The sequence below is a fragment of the Lepidochelys kempii genome, chromosome 3 (genome assembly GCF_965140265.1).
Source record: "Lepidochelys kempii isolate rLepKem1 chromosome 3, rLepKem1.hap2, whole genome shotgun sequence".
NCBI lineage: Eukaryota > Metazoa > Chordata > Testudines > Cheloniidae > Lepidochelys > Lepidochelys kempii.
The window spans coordinates 196,741,979-196,759,516 of record NC_133258.1 but is presented as its reverse complement, the minus strand read 5'-3'; the positions used below and the strand labels follow the sequence as shown (position 1 = coordinate 196,759,516).

Sequence of the window (17,538 nt, the reverse complement as noted above, 5' to 3'; positions counted from 1 at the left end):
TGAACTAAAAGCACTACAATTTTAAATACAAAGGAACAGGAATAGAGTCAGCTAAAGTTTTCCTTGTTTTTTTAAGGCTTTCATGACATTAGTGTATCTTAATTTTGAATACATTTGCATTTCTTTTAATATTCTATGTGAAATCTTTAAAAAGTCTGTCATATAACTATGCCTTTAAAAAGTTAAAAAATACCATGAACACAAATGAAAATGAATAAATGCTATTAAAAGCTACACATTACACTTAAACTTTATGTTGCTATACTGCAAGAAAAGTTAATCCTCTGTTTATATAGCACTTATCTTTCAGAAGAATCAGATAACTTCCTTCATTACAAATACATGGCCTGATCCTGCACTCCTGGTGTACACAACTCCCACCAACTTAAGAGCATTATCAAACCTCTCAAGAAAGAGAAGTGCACCCACACAACTTGAAAGGGTCAAAGCAAGGGGTGTGCATGTGAAGGAGAGAATCGGAACAAGAAATGGAGCATGAATAGGAGAGCAAGTAGTGTGGAGATGGAACTGGTTAACTGGGGCCAAGGATTACACGCACAGATCTGTCCCAAGGTAATTTTCACATCACATGTACAAGTTTGTACGACTGGTTCTCATCATGTCTCTCTGATAGACTTTGGCTTGGCAAGAGCTGGGATGTTTGCTGGGCTTTTGATCCAAAGACTGTTGAAGTCAATGGGAGACTTTCCATCAACTTCAGTGTGCTTTGGATCATATCCTAATGCTCTCTTGTGGTGTACATGAAGAATGGGATGCAACTCCAAGACAGAGTATCTGTGGAGGTATTTTGATGAAGGAAAGGACGTGATTAACACTGAATTTAGAATTTAACCTTATACAAAATGAGCATTTTAAAAGCTAACGTAAGAAAGGAATTACAGTTACAGTCTGCACAGGATTTTACACCTAACGCAAAGTAATGGTGAATTTGTTTTTTCTCATAACAAACAAGCAATATACTTCTAGTGATATGGAACTGGGATGTGTGATTATATATTCCAAGAAACATACTTCTATATGGTTATAAATAGAATATGTGACACAATTATTCAAAAATTTGGGCAGCTAAACATTTATTTTTATTAAAAGAAGTGTAATGGAGCAATGTGGTTAAAGCACAAAGTATTTCAAGAGCTGCCTTGGAAGACACCAAAAAGAAAAAAAGACAATAGAAAGGAAACAGCACAATAATCCCAAAAGGATTTTCCTCCTATTTTCTGTAAAAATGCTAGACACCAGATGATTATATGGGCCATAACAACATGTACGTCAGGGTACGGCTCAGCAGGGTGGTATGAGGAGCTGTTTCTCTCCATTGGAAAGTTCTTCTTTCACATTTGTCACTGCAGCAGAGATCATAGCAGAGGCCACTCTGCAAAGGCAGAACATACTGCAGACTGGGTTCTAATGTGTTTTGGCACCAGCAGTTGTAAATTAAAGTAGTGACAACTTTAAAACAATACTTTTTATAAGAAATAATTGCACTACGCTTTGGTATTTTATTTTAAAAACCATTCTAGAGGGATTGGTATTTCCTGTTTCATAAGCAGGGCCCTATAAAACCATGATTTCACAGAATGCACAGAAATTGCTAAATTAGCCCAATACTGCAATCTTTCCACCTGGGGGGAGGCGGGACACAGGAGTGGGCACGTGGCTCTTAGTATATGACAGCAGCATGTCACAGCCCCAGTATGGGTGGGGACATGGAAGTTGGTTTTATGCTATGGTGTCACCATTTTCTCAGGTCCTTCCTCATAAGAGCAAGTGGACATTCAATCAGAGTCTAAAAGGTGGCAAATTCAAAACAAATAAAAAGGAAATATTTTTCATACAATGAGCAATTATATTGCAGAATTTATTGCCACAGGATGTCTCTGAGGACAAAAACTTAGCATGATTCAAAAAGGGACTGGGCATTTATATGGATAACAAACATGCAGAGTTATAGTTAATGCTAACAAATTTTGAAAGCCTATCATGACTTAAACCAAACCAACTATTAGGAATGAGAATGTTTCTTGCATCTTCCTCTGAAACATCTGGTGCTAGCCACTGTCAGGTTGCAGACTGGACTAGAAGGACCTCAGGTCTAATCCAGTACGGAAATTCCTATGTGCATCCTTTGTAGCCACAAGCATTGAACTCTAGAAACCACCACTAACAAAAGCTTTACAAATATTAACTAAGTGGAAGAGGACTATGAAAACAACTGACCTTTAAAGTCAGTGAGTATCTTTCCAACTTAGCAACTTATTTGTGTTACTACAGATTTATGTTTTGAAGACTAACTTCACAAATAAGAAGACCTCAATCTTTAAAGCTCCTCAGTGCTCCTGTATACTGTAGCCCATTTACTAAGATCAGGCATGGTTCTGAGACCCTCAACAATTCACCTAGGCATAATAATGTGAAAAAGGTCACAATAGCAACTCTGAATCTAACATCTTTATGTAGCGCTCAATGTTTAGTTCTACAAGACAACATTTTAGTGGTAATTTTAAACAGATTGTTGTATTAATTTTGTGTGGGAAAGAGTTTATAATGGCTTTTCTGGTAGTTGATGAGAGCACTCTCATCTTACATTTTTCCCAGAAATAATTTGCTCATTTTCGCCAGGTCACTGACATCTAATACAGGTTTTCAGAGTAGCAGCCGTGTTAGTCTGTATTCGCAAAAAGAAAAGGAGTACTTGTGGCACCTCAAAGACTAACAAATTTATTTGAGCATAAGCTTTCGTGAGCTACAGCTCACTTCACTTATGGGAAAGCAAATTAAGAGTCTATTAAAAGGTCAACAAATAGCAAAAAATATATTCCTTTTGATCTCAAGTCAAATGATCAAAGATGTTACAAGGACAGAATAAGATGCCCTTTAAAACTATCAATTTGATTTTGTGTACTCAAAGCATAAAAAAACTGGCACTCTAGTACAAATGTCATTAGTAATTGGTTGTGTGTCATAACATGGCTATGGATTTTGATACTTTTCTTTTGTAATCTTGGTTCACTCAGGGCAAGAAGGGTAAACTCCTGTTATCAGGTATGTGAATCTGTCCTTAATTGTTTATTTCACTGAAAAAAACCAGCAGCTAGGCACACACTTAAGTTGTATTGCTAATGCAATTATAAATTAAACAGTATACTCAGTCATTATCTAATTCAGAATTTTTACTAGATACAGTGTAAAAGTCATGAGAAAAGACACAAAAGTCTATAAACCAGAGAAGCAAAAAGTAATTCTATTTATCTGATAAGAACAACATTAGGAGGTTTACAAAAAGCACCATGTGAGAATTAACAGCTCCTCAATCCAAATGTTGAATTATAACCATGATAGAAGGGCCTCCATTTCAGTTATAGAAGACAATGAAGTGCACAGATTCATGGCAAGAAAGATAAAGGTATTCATAAAATACAATGAGCAAACAAGAGCAATAGGAGATAAGGTATATACAGTGGGAACACAAATACCACCTCCCAAAAACATATTCCCTGGGGAAATGTGTTACTTTAGTGGTTCTCAAACTTTTACTATTAACAATCCCTTTCAGAAAGCAAGCCTCTAAATGCAACCCCCCTTATAAGTTAAAATCACATTTTCATATTTAACATTATTTTAAATGTTAAATGTATAACCCTATTGAATGAGTTCACCTTGTCTTAATTTAAAAGCGGTGAGAAAAACATTTTAATCTAATTATTGTTATGAGTATAAAAGTTTTTTTGGTTTGTTTTTTTAAATAGCTACACTTTAGGGGGAGAGGGGGGAAGAAACTGTCAATACCACTTTTCACAGCAGACTTAGCACCTCATTGCCACCCTTACTTCTGCCCTGCTGCGGATGCCAGCACTGCCTTCAGAGCTGGCACCTCTGAAAGGTGTGCAGCCGCTGCAGCAGGGCAGAAGTAAGGGTGGCAACAGGGTGCTAAGTCTGCCGTGAAAAGTGATATTTGTATGTTTGTTACTATCACTTTTCACAGCAGACTTGCTAGCTAGCTGGGTGACTGTGAAGAGCAGTATTAACAAACATACAAATAGCACTTTTCACAGCAGACTTGCTAGCATTACTTCTGCCCTGCTGCTGGATGCAGGCGCTGCCTTCAGAGCTGAGAGGCAACAGAGCGGCGACTGCTGGCCGGGCCCCCAGCTCTGAAGGCAGCGCCGCCACCAGCAGCAGCACAGAACTGCAGAAGTAAGGATGGCAATGCCATACCATGCCACTTTTAAATCTGTGTGACATTTAACCTTTGCGCTGGAAGGGGTAGTGACGAGGCAAATTTTGGGGTGGCTATAGCCCCTGCAAGGATCGTCGTCGTTGTCTCCCCTCCACACACCTTTGTGTCTGACTGTTAAATTATAAATTACTTTTTCCATCATTAGTATTAATTTTTCTTGCACATTTTAAAAAAAAAAACAACGTTTGTCTCAGATGGGATTCAGTAAGCAATCAAACATCCTCGGTAGGATCCAAGTGGGCCTACCATCTTCAACTGGGTAACATGCAATAAGTGGTCATGTTCACCAGCTGGATATGACATTAATTACCCAGACCCAGCTACTCCTCCAGCCCTGGCAGCGGACCGCTGTTCGCTGACCCAGTTGTTGCTCCCGCTGCTGACCACCGTTTGCTGACTGAGCCTTCGGCCGCTGCTCTAACATGCCCCTCCAAAACCAGTAACATTTTAATTCCCACGCATGCCCCTCTGTTTACCAAAAATTAGCCATGACTTTTGATGTTTCAGGATTTTAGTATGTGAATGAATACATAAATACATCATGGTAAACTTCTGCCTCTTTACCAAAATCACAGTGATGTCTGACGGATAGTACCATGCTCCAAAAATCACAGCTCTCATGTAAATGTAAAACACATCCACTACATAAATGAAAATGGCATAAAAATTAACAGGACAGAAAGGAATTTTTTCAGCTATTTTTCATGACTTCCAAGTAAAAGCCACTGACAGCAACAAACGAAGCCTAATACTGCTGCTTAAATTACAACCCTTCCAGGGCACCCAGGATGCATCAAACTTAACATTTTTCTGATAGAAAATAATTAGACTGTCCAACATACACTGGAATAATTAAAACTAGGCAAGTGGCCTAAGCTCTTGGAATATGTGACGTCATTAGCATTTGAAGTCAATATCTCTCTCTCTCTTTTTTTTTTTTTTAAATGAGAAACCAACCAGGGCTGTGTGACATGGAAGTAAATCTGACTTTAACATGTATGATGTCCCTTTTAATGAAAGATAGATGAGAGGTAGCATCAAGACAAAAAAAGTTGAGTATACAATTAGGCTGTCTAGCTACTATTCTGAAAGTGTAGCATCAATAATGTAAACACAATTTCAATTATCATTATTTTACAAGGAGGCAATCCATAGCATTAAATCACTTGCAGTGAAAAAAAATCAAATTTATTTTAAAAATATAAAAAAAAATGAAGAGTCACTTTTAGAATTTACGTAAAACCACAGTGATTAAAAGCTAGAAAAAAATGTAACCTTCTTTCCAGGAATAATTTGGTCAAGTTCATTTACAATTGTTTTATGTTCTCAGCAAAAAAAGTATAATTTGGCTGATAAACTGAGGACTTCAGCTAAAAAACTGACAACTTTACAACAAGTATTTAAACCATTTATTGTCTTCAGTTTATTTTCATATTTTTCTCCTTTTTGTTTGCTAGGATGTATACTTGCTATTAGGCATCTTCATCTGCTTTACTGATACCCAAAAGGAAGGGAACTCATAATGTATCAGGATAAAGAGTCTTCTGCTCTCCTCTTTTGCCTAAGAATTTCTAAAGCAAAAATATAACAAAGAGAGCAAAGACTCTAAAGAGATGACTTAAAGCACAATTACAACACAGTTGATGAAAACTCAAGAAAGGAAGTGGAGAATCTCCACACAGTCAGAAATATCACACACAAACACGGCTAACAAGACCCACGTGAATTCGGGTCCCACTCGCTCAGGTTTGGGATGTGAAAGCAATGCCCCAACTCAAGGTGGGGGCTGAAGGGTTACACATGGTTGGATGTTGACATTCAAATGCATACAACTGATAATCATAATCAAATGGCGTGAATGCCTAGTTTTACTACCAATCCAATTTCAGGAGCAAGCAAACCTGTCAGGAAAGCTGTATGTGGATCTGTGGACACAATATTGTGCACTGAGCCTATTTACCTGAAGGTTCACACCTGGGCCTTGGGGTGAGGCAACCCTGAGTTGGCATAAAAGGAGGAGCATGCTCTGGGACTAGCTGATGCCCCTTACACTCTATGGCAGCCAGAGAATAGCCACCCAGTGTGATTATTGTTCACCTGGATGGGAATGATTTGCAATTTTATAATAAAATCAGGGCAAAGAAAAATTTGGAGCAGATCCAGGACTAATAAATTATTGTGAAATACTGCAGCAAAGAGCACTGTGGGGAGCTGCCAGGACTCCACAGGTTTACAAAGCCAGAAGGTGTGTAAATCGAAAAGGGGCTAAACTTGTAAGTGAACAGGAAGAATGAATAATCACCCATCAGAAAATATCATATGGGGTACCCACATTTTTACAGGTGATGGGGGTACAAATTGTGAATGGGGAGCAGATACATTTTTGGCCGATATCCAGTAGGGAATATTTAATTACCTGGAAACCCAGTCAAGGGTCAACCTGGAACCTCCTTGAGGCAAATATTTCGTATGGGTACTTGTTCGATAGGGGTAAGGTGCCCTGATAAACTGGATTTGGGGAAAGGCCCTTAACCCACACACACACAAAGAGGGTGGTAGAGTCCCAGCCAGGCTCGGACCAGAGAGGCAGGAATAATGGCAGCACTCTCAAATAGGTGGAAATGATTCAGGAAAGAATGACCTGCACTGTACAATTTATTGCCAAATATTTCCCAGATAAGTTAATAAAGTTATGACCTAATTAAACCATGCCCCTTGCATCTTGTCTATCTTCCTGCATGGCTGAAACAATGCCCTAAGTCTGCAAGAAGTCACTTTTCAACCTGTAAGATGCTTCTTTTGTCCTACCTTTTGCTTTCCTGGTCTATTTAGATTGTAGGCTTTCCAGGGCAGGGATTGTCTCCTGCTAAGCATATGTATAGCACCTAGAGCAATAGGACTGACTTCAGCTAAGGTCTGCAGTTTTGGCTGTAATAAAAATAAGTTACATTGAAAAACCCCAACATCAATAGAATGCCAAAGTTGCAAAGTTAATCACTGAAAGGTTCAAAAATACCTGTGCAACCTTAAGTCTGCCCCCTTGTGCCTATGCATTATGATACAGTCTTCAATTGGATAATTATATTTTTCCACAGGACTCCTGCATCATTCAATGTACAGAATGGACAGTGTTGAGTGAATGGGTACATTCCAATTTCTTTTTTTTAATCGCCATTCATTGTGTGGCCCCAGGTGTTATTTACTGCACATCTTTCAAACCTTGCACTAAATACTAAGTTAATAATTTATTCATGGATATTTCCACTTTATTATCTCCAAGAGTGAAACAAACAATGAATTTATCTTTACAACATCCCTGTAAGATAAGGGTCTATTGCTATCCCCATTTCACAGATGGGAAATGAAGGCACAGAGCAGTTAGGGGCAAAACTATCGAAAGTATTCACTAATTCTGGGTGCCCAACTTGTGAAACCTAGGGACTGATTTTTCAGAATACTTATGAGTTGTACAGCACTTTATTTATCCAAACCACAGTAGCATCAGACTTCAGTTGCAGTCATGAGCATTCAGCACTTCTGCAAACCTGGCCCCAGATGACTCAAGGTACTTGGAAAATGCAGAACATACAAACAATGACCAACTGAAAACTTAGTCCTTCCTTACCACCTAGGAAATCTGTGGCAGAAGCAGAGACAGAATCCAATTCAGCTTCCTTAACCTGAAGACTATCCTTTCTCTTTCTGCAATTCCCAGCCTCATTCACTACAGACTTTCCAATTTCTCCAACTAATGAGGCAGACAAGAGCCTCATTCACTACCCAACTTCAGTTCATTACAAGAGCACAGTCCAGCCTGTGCACTGAATGAGGCAAAGGTCCTGATGAAAAAATAGTGTGTGATCATGTCATTAAAGATTGGATTATACCACAGAGAGAAGGGGGACAATTTAAGGTTGCATGGGAAATTTAATTATGGCTTTTTCTAACTTAAGAAATGGACTTTGCAACCTTAACATTATTTTAACAGTTTTTTTAAAATGCAATTTCCTAATTTAAACAAAACTGAAAATAAATTCTTCTTGTGTAATAATATTGACCCCCAGTTTGGATCAGCACCAGCATCTGAATCTTTGGATCCGCAGCACAGACCTCTACCACTTAAACTAATGGACTGACTGGCAGAAATAGCGCACTGGTATCTTATGTGGACCAGTCACTAGACGGGGATGAGACACTCACTTTCCCAGGGGGTGGCACAGTTATTTGCTGACAGCAGAGAAATGTACAAACTCAGAACTCATGGGTTCAATTCCAAGTTTTGGAGGGGAGCATGTTCCAACAGTTTTACACCATTCTTCCTCTGTGACCCCAGCCTGTCTATCCTCCTCTGCTCTTATCTCACCTCCCCATTCCCGAGCTCCTGCCCTCCTCCCCTTTTACTTCCCTCTCACCCCTCGCCCCTGAAAACTCCTCTTTCCCCCATTTCTTAGCCATATGTATTTGAAACACATGCTTCTTCCTCCACACTGCCTTGGTGCCAGCACCGGGAGCATTGAGAGCACAGGAGAGAATCTCCTTCCTCCGACTTCTGCTGCCCATTGCCACAGTGACCCCAGGCAGCCAGGAAGAGCAGTTGCAGGGAAAATTCTGCCCAGCCCCTGCAGCCCTGTACTGGAACATGCTCAGTACAGATGGAATCTTTGGATAATTTAGTTAAACTCTATTAACTCTCTGCTGAGTGTATGCAAATTTTTCTTTGGGATGAGGGGGGGTTGTCTTATAAATTGATTGAATTTGGCAATTTTTTGCAGGGATAGCAAGACACCCGTCCCTGACACCAGGTGACCTCTCCAGCCCATTCTTCTCCGACCTCCTCCCCCACCAAACAGCAAGTCACTGTTCCAACTGGAAGCCCTGGAGCTTCTCTATGCTTTGTTGTTTTGTTTTTAACATGCGCAAAATAATATATTCTTCTCTAAACTCATTCTTGACTAAACTACTTAAGCTGAAAGCATCAAAATAAATCAGAGTGAACCAGTGTGGCAAAGACATAAGCAACTGAGAACAGGGGCTTATAATAGGAAGGGTTAGACAACCTTAACTATAGGTGGGGCTTCCAGTTCTGCCAAAGATAAATACTGAAAATACAGGCCTTTCTGTTCTCAATGTATGAAATGCTGTACTCACTGAATAGCTGGATTACCCATTTCCCAGAAGTATAATATATTTGTTCACAGCTCTGGCAAGAGTCAAGAAAGGACTTTACTAATAAGAACATGATTAGGAAAAAACAGTGAGATAATGTTTGAAGGGTTTGAACTTTCGCGCATACCACATTGTCAGCTCCAATTCCCAATGGAAAAGTTTCTCCAGGCAAGCTTCAGGTGAGCTGATGAATGAGACCAGGATATACAGCACTTATTAAGACAGAGAGTAGATGTTTGCATTTTCCCCGACAACCAATAAGCAACTCTGTCTGACTTGTTTGGACATCAAAAAATATAACCACATTCCTTTGCTTCTCTTCTCACCCCAACTCAATTAAATCTTTTTCTGGGTGACTGTAATAAAAAGTCTAGTTAGATTTATCAGGACAAAGAACATTCTTAAGACTGTAATTAACAATTAAATGAAGGCAAAACATATTGCTATGTAACATTTGCATTGCTTTTCAAGTTTTGGTTCTCCCAAGATTCTTTTTTAAAAACAATGTCACCAAGTAGGCTGCTAGAATACCAGTTGTGTTGTTGGTGATATGATGTAGTTTCCAGTGCACCAATCTTTCATGCTTCAGTAGGGCAGCTTCTGGGGCTTTTTGTTTTAGCATGGAGATAACTGATCTTGCACCCTTTGATAGGGTTTCCTTTGAAGGAAGCATGGTCTCATGGTTAAGAATAGGCAGATTTATCGATCCTTACTTGGAAATGTATCTTCTTCAAGATGTAGTGTCCTCAGATTCCACAAAGGATCTTCACTCTGAGTGCTGCTTAGAAGTCAGGAGAGACCTGTCTGTCATTGTCAGTGCCTTAGCCCAGGACTCAAATCACCTTAATAGCAACTCTTTGAGGTCACCGCCATCTTGTTCCACCACACACTGGCACCGCTGGCTTTGAATGGTCGGTGGTGCCGATACCAATCTTCCAAACAGAAGATATCTGTCCCTGGGCACAGAAGCTTCTGTCCAGGCCTGCTGCTACCCTCCACTGTGCTCGCAGTCAGCAGCAGAGGGGACTAGTACAACTGCAGAAGGGGCAGCTGCTCACAAGGGAGCAGCTGGAGCTGCCAGAGTATTTCTTCTACTTCTGACCTCCACACAGAGAGAAGCAGTAGCATCAGGAGCCATCAAAGGAGAAGCAGACCCAAAGAGCTATTACAGCAACAGCAGCTCAATACCTCTTGTGGTCAGGGAAGAGCTGCAGCTACCCCAAACAAAAAGTAGCCCAGAAAGTGGAGGGTCAGTCCACCCCACCACAGTGCAGCTCAACAAGGTAGAGACTCCAGTGCACCTTAGCAGAGGACTCATGATCCCAAGTTTTTTCTGCATAGGTGGTTTTTAAAAATATAGTCATGCTAGCTCAGAAGAACCTGCTGCTGGAAGGAGAGTTGAGAATCAGTAAATACCCATTTATTTTTAAATTAGCTTCTCTTTGTGTACCAGTTTCCTTTATTCTTTAGGAAAGGTCAGCCATGGAGTTTGAGAGAGTGACAACAAGATAAGAAAACAGCAGAAGACAGAATCTTGCAAGGAGTTCAACTAAGAGAGGAAGAGCCGTTGAGTACAAGACAGCCCAAATTCCTCCATGCAGTTCGATGGGGACACTGTTCCATGTAGCATCAATTCTTGACTGCTGGATTCTTAGCCAGTGCCTGAGGAAGAAAATTGAGCACCCCTCTGGATCATTGTGAAGGCCAAGAAGTTGAGATGAAATACACATACAAAAGTGAAGAATTCAGAAATTGAATCTGACTGTTTATGGAGTGGGCAAATGGAAGTATCTTCATGTGGTGAAAACAAGCCTGAGTCAGTGCATCCCTTCAAAAGCAAAGCATTTGTTGTGGCTAAAAACAAAACACAAAAGCAAAAAAAAAAAAAAAAAATCAAAGAGGCAAACACATGTCTGAAAATTTGCTGGCCCAAAGTAGCTCTCTAACAGAAAAAATCCTTTTTTCATATAGCATGTAAAAATGTCAAATATCAGGGGGCTTTTGCAAATTTTCCCCACAAACACTGATGTGCAAGAATTGAATGAACTCAACATGAACAAATTCTTCACTAAGAGTGTGTCCAGTCACCATGGACTAGGTTCTGCAGAAATGAAGTGTCATAAATATATAGAGGAGAAGACAGTTCAACTCTGATGATAGATAGGTCCACAACTTTAAGTAAGCTCTGAGTCTTACTCATGTACCCGAGAGAAGGGCGATGTCGGCCCACCTGCAGTGGATGATCGTTCGCAACAGCTCCAGCTTTCTCCACAAGCGGAGCAAACAAACCTACAGCACCAAGCCGAACAACCTGAAGGCCAGAAACTCCTTCCACTACAATGGGCTGATCCATCGCAAGATGGTCGGCGTGGAGCCCGCGGCACCTGGCAAGGAGATTGTGGTGGTGCTGAAGAAACGGGCAGGTGAGCGTAAGGCAGCCACGAACTATGAGAAGACTACCATTAACAAGAACGCCTGGGCTACGCTCAACAGCCTGCGTCACATCATCCGCAAGAACAACGACCGCAAGGATCTGTGCATGGCAGCTCTGCGCCGCACCAGCACTATCCTGTGGAGCCAGAAGCTGGTGCTGAAGAAGAGAACCTGGGCTACCAAGACAGTGTGAATGGCTAGCATGTCCCAATAAAGGGTTCAAACAAAAAAAAAATAAAATAAAAATAAAAAAAACTGCTGATGGGAAAGCTCAATATCATTCATGGGTAAGCTATTCATCTGACTGACTGTTCAGCTACAGGATATAACTGAAGTCACAACTGCTATGCTGAAAACCTTCTGCAAAACAACTGGATCTCTTTTGCATCAAAAAGAGCACCCATGGTAATTGTAGGGAAGAGGCGGGAGGGTAGGAAATCCAGAATAGCTATCTGCCTCTTAACTCTCTATCCACAACTCAAGTCTAGCACAGCCACTCTGAATTTATTGTTGGAGAGCAGCCAGAAACTCAGCTGGAATGAATCAACTACAGGAGTTCTTTGATACTGTATAGATCCTCTGTCATTGGTCTTCCAAGGATAAGAATGAACTCACACTGAGCCCAGACTCCAGTAGATCAGCTGATCACCACTGACAAGATCTTGGATATATTCTGGACTGGATCAACTCAGCTATCAAGGTTGTCTGGACCATCTACACTGTGCTCTGAACATTTCAGTGAAGCTGCCACAGACCAAAAAAACATCCTGAAACTCTGAGTCCCTGTATAACATAGCAATCATGTCAGCCACTGGATCAAACTTGGAGAGCTATCAGGACAGCTGCAGAGAAAGGACATAACATTACCAGAACACTCACAGATAGATATCATCCATGCAGATTTCTGTGTTTGCAGTGATGGGTAACCCATCAAGACCATATGCTGAAAAATGTAGAACAGGTGACTCACTGTATTTGGGGAATATTCAATTGCATCTTTGAAGATATGCACAAATTCTTGTATGACAGTTTTCCAGGAGTTTGAAACACAGCTTGGAAACAAAGCTGATGTTCAAAAAGGTCTTCTGCACCCCAGCCTGTGATGTTCATGTTTACACCGCTGAATATTCAGAAATGGACAATGCCATGAGCTACTGACATCTGAAGAGCTGGCCTCCTATTTATGACATACTCTGTGAGGATGTAAGTCTCTGCAAGACCTTCAATATTAGCATAACTATCAGTACAAGGGTTCAGAATACAAGGACTGCAAAAAGACTAAAACAACAGTAGCTACAATTCACAGTGCTCCAGTTGAATGTGAGAGAGCATTTAGCAGTGATGTGATCTGGCGACAGCTTGGATGCGTGGAGGGAAGGACAGAGGTGGAACTAGATAAGACACCAAAGGTTGTGAGCATAGGTGAATAAAAGGATAATGGATTTATTGGCAATGGTTCTAACGAAATTAAAAGGGGAGATGACAAGTTCAATATCTGACCTGTTGAGTTTAAGACAGGACATCCACGAGGAGAAATCAGACAGATATGGTCATAGCAAGAGAGCCAAGACCGCAACAAGCATCTTACCACAAAAATGGGAGAAAATTAATGCCCTTGCAATCATTTAGTGAGACTAGTCAAGACGAAAGCAGCACTTGCAAGAAAATTCAGTTGTGTCTAATTGTGACTGACAAGACAATTACAGCCAAAAACCATTCCAAGAAAATGACTTTGACAAATTTGAGATTCCCATTAAAATGACAAGGCACCCATTAAAAAGGAAGAAACTGATTCACTGTGTCTTGTACCAAAGAAGCTGCTTTCCTCATTACCCATGTCTGTTAAAGACTCTTTGTCTATATTGCATAATACTGTATATATTCCATCAAGTTTATGTCCTACTTTTATATGTTCACTGAGACTGAGTTCTTGTTCCCAAAATAATAGTAATTCTGAATTTTCTGCCTTTGTACATTTAAATTGCCAGCCATAGCAGAGCTTCGTTAGAAGCTTGCTATCTTTTGTGCTGAATAGGGAACACATCACTAATGCTATAGTAAAAAGAAAAGGAGTACTTGTGGCACCTTAGAGACTAACCAATTTATTTGAGCATAAGCTTTCATGAGCTACAGCTCACTTCATTGAATGCATAAAGTGGAAAATACAGTGAGGAGATTTATATACACACAGACCATGAAAAAATGGGTGTTTATCATACACACTGTAAGGAAAGTGATCACTTAAGATGAGCTATTACCAGCAGGAGAGTGGGGTGGTGGGAGAGAAAACCTTTTGAAGTGATAATCAAGGTGGGCCATTTGCAGCACATTTCCAGGAGTTAACAAGAACGTCTGGGGGGAGGAATAAACAAGGGGAAATAGTTTTACTTTGTATAATGACTCAACCACTCCCAGTCTCTATTCAAGCCTAAGTTAATTGTATCCAATTTGCAAATGAATTCCAATTCAGCAGTCTCTCATTGGAGTCTGTTTTCGAAGATTTTTTTGCTGAAGAATAGTCACTTTTAGATCAGAAATCGAGTGACCAGAGAGATTGAAGTGTTCTCCGACTGGTTTATGAATGTTATAATTCTTGACATCTGATTTGTGTCCATTGATTCTTTTACGTAGAGACTGTCCAGTTTGCCCAATGTACATGGCAGAGGGGCATTGCTGGCACATGATGGCATATATCACATTGGTAGATGTGCAGGTGAACGAGCCTCTAATAGTGTGGCTGATGTGATTAGGCCCTATGATGGTGTAGCCTGAATAGATATATGGGCACAGTTGACAACGGGCTTTGTTGCAAGGATAGGTTCCTGGGTTAGTGGTTCTGTTGTGTGGTGTGTGGTTGCTGGTGAGTATTTGCTTCAGGTTGGGAGGCTGTCTGTAAGCAAGGACTGGCCTGTCTCCCAAGATTTGTGAGAGTGATGGGTCGTCCTTCAGGATAGGTTGTAGATCCTTGATAATGCGTTGGAGAGGTTTTAGTTGGGGGCTGAAGGTGACGGCTAGTGGCGTTCTGTTATTTTCTTTGTTGGTCCTGTCCTGTAGTAGGTGACTTCTCGGTACTCTTCTGGCCCTGTCAATCTGTTTCTTCACTTCAGCAGGTGGGTATTGTAGTTGTAAGAATGCTTGATATAGATCTTGTAGGTGTTTGTCTCTGTCTGAGGGGTTGGAACAAATGCGGTTGTATCCTAGAGCTTGGCTGTAGACAGTGGATCGTGTGGTGTGGTCTGGGTGAAAGCTGGAGGCATGTAGGTAGGAATAGTGGTCAGTAGGTTTCCGGTATAGGGTGGTGTTTATGTGACCATCGCTTATTAGCACTGTAGTGTCCAGGAAGTGGTGAGTATTTTGTAATCTAAGAACCCAGTACTCTGAATGATGTGCTATAATGTGCTTTTATTAGAATGTTTAGGAAAATTAAAGAAAAATTGCCCTTTAAAAAGAAATATTAAAATATATAATCATTCACTATGAATTTTGATGTTTACATACATATGTAATGAGTCTCTCATAAAACCACAAAATCACCACCAAATCCTCCTCTCCCAAATAACCGCGCAAAGCAATAAAACTATCCTCTCTCGCTAGTGGATTCAACTTCATTGTAAAAAGAGGTACAATAAACATACTTTACTCTTCTGGAAGAAACTAACTTCCACTATTCAAAGCCACAAAGAAAACCACAACTGAGAAGAAACTTCCTAATCAGATTTTTCTCTGTCTTACTGCTTTAGGCCATATCACCCTCATCAATCAAGAAAACTCATTAAAGATTCTGCAGCTCCCAAGATCAGAAAATTGTTGTGAACAGCTTACTGTGAAATGCAGGTGCTGCGGCAGCAGCCCACGCAGGCATCAACAGCTCTCTGAAATGAATGTCAATTAAAAAAGCAGATGCAGAATGCAGAACTATCCAAATGAGCAAATACTGGCATAGTAAAGCTAAAATGATGGGAAATTAATGATGCTATTCCTTTCAAGAACACTGGAATTACAGGACCAGTTATACACCTTACTTCCTGAGGAAACCACAATCCATCGGTAATCTTTCCTGAAAACACCAGCCTAGCCACTATGGATGTAGAAGCCCTCTACACCAAAATCCCACACAAAGGTGGACTACAAGCCGTCAGGAACACTATCCCCGATAATGTCACGGCAAGCCTGGTGGCTGAACTTTGTGACTTTGTCCTCACCCATAACTATTTCACATTTGGGGAGAATGTATACCTTCAAATCAGTGGCACTGCTATTGGTACCCGCATGGCCCCACAGTATGCCAACATTGTTATGGTTTACTTAGAATAACACTTCCTCAGCTCTCGTCCCCTAATGCCCCTCTGCTACTTGCGCTACATTGATGACATCTTCATCATCTGGACCCATGGAAAAGAAGCCCTTGAGGAATTCCACCACGATTTCAACAATTTCCATCCCACCATCAACCTCAGCCTGGACCAGTCCACACAAGAGATCCACTTCCTGGACACTACAGTGCTAATAAGCGATAGTCACATAAACACTACCCAATACTGGAAACCTACTGACCGCTATTCCTACCTACATGCCTCCAGCTTCCATCCAGACCACACCACATGATCCATCGTCTACAGCTAAGCTCTACGATACAACCGCATTTGTTCCAACCCCTCAGACAGAGACAAACACCTACAAGATCTATATCAAGCATTCTTACAACTACAATACCCACCTGCTGAAATGAAGAAACAGATGGACAGAGCCAGAAGAGTGTACCCAGAAGTTACCTACTACAGGACAGGACCAACAAAGAAAATAACAGAACGCCACTAGCCATCACCTTCAGCCCCCAACTAAAACCTCTCCAGCACATCATCAAGGATCTGCAACCTACCCTGAAGGACGACCCATCACTCTCACAGATCTTGGGAGACAGACCAGTCCTTGCTTACAGACAGCCCCCCAACCTGAAGCAAATACTCACCAGCAACCACACAACAGAACCACTAACCCAGGAACCTATCCTTGCAACAAAGCCTGTTGCCAACTGTGTCCCCATATCTATTCAGGAGACACGATCATAGGGCCTAATCACATCGGCCACACTATCAGAGGCTCGTTCACCTGCACATCTACCAATGTGATATATGCCATCATGTGCCAGCAATGCCCCTCTGCCATAGACATTGGTCAAACTGGACAGTCTCTACGTAAAAGAATAAATGGACACAAATCAGATGTCAAGAATTAGAACATTCAAAAACCAGTCGGAGAACACTTAAATCTCTTTGGTCACTCGATTACAGACCTAAAAGTGGCAATTCTTCAGCAAAAACAGACTCCAATGAGAGACTGCTGAATTGGAATGAATTTGCAAACTGGATACAATTAACTTAGGCTTGAATAAAGACTGGGAGTGGATGGGTCATTACACAAAGTAAAACTATTTCCCCACCCCCACCCCCCACTGTTCCTCAGATGTTCTTGTCAACTACTGGAAATGGCCCACCTTGATTATTACTACAAAAGGTCCCCCCCGCCCCCGCTCTCCTGCTGGTAATAGCTCACCTTACCTGATCACTCTCGTTATAGTGTGTATGGTAACACCCACTGTTTCATGTTCTCTATGTATATAAATCTCCCCACTGTATTTTCCACTGAATGCATCCGATGAAGTGAGCTGTAGCTCACGAAAG

At 40.9% G+C, this 17,538-nt stretch overlaps 1 protein-coding gene and 1 pseudogene across 3 annotated transcripts in view; one reads left to right on the top strand and one right to left on the bottom strand.

The window, feature by feature from the left end:
• The window catches only part of KIF16B (kinesin family member 16B), a 243,691-nt gene that overhangs the window by 139,159 nt on the left and 86,994 nt on the right, over positions 1 to 17,538 (bottom strand). The window lies entirely within an intron of this gene.
• LOC140908346 (large ribosomal subunit protein eL28 pseudogene) lies at positions 11,636 to 12,050 on the top strand (annotated as a pseudogene).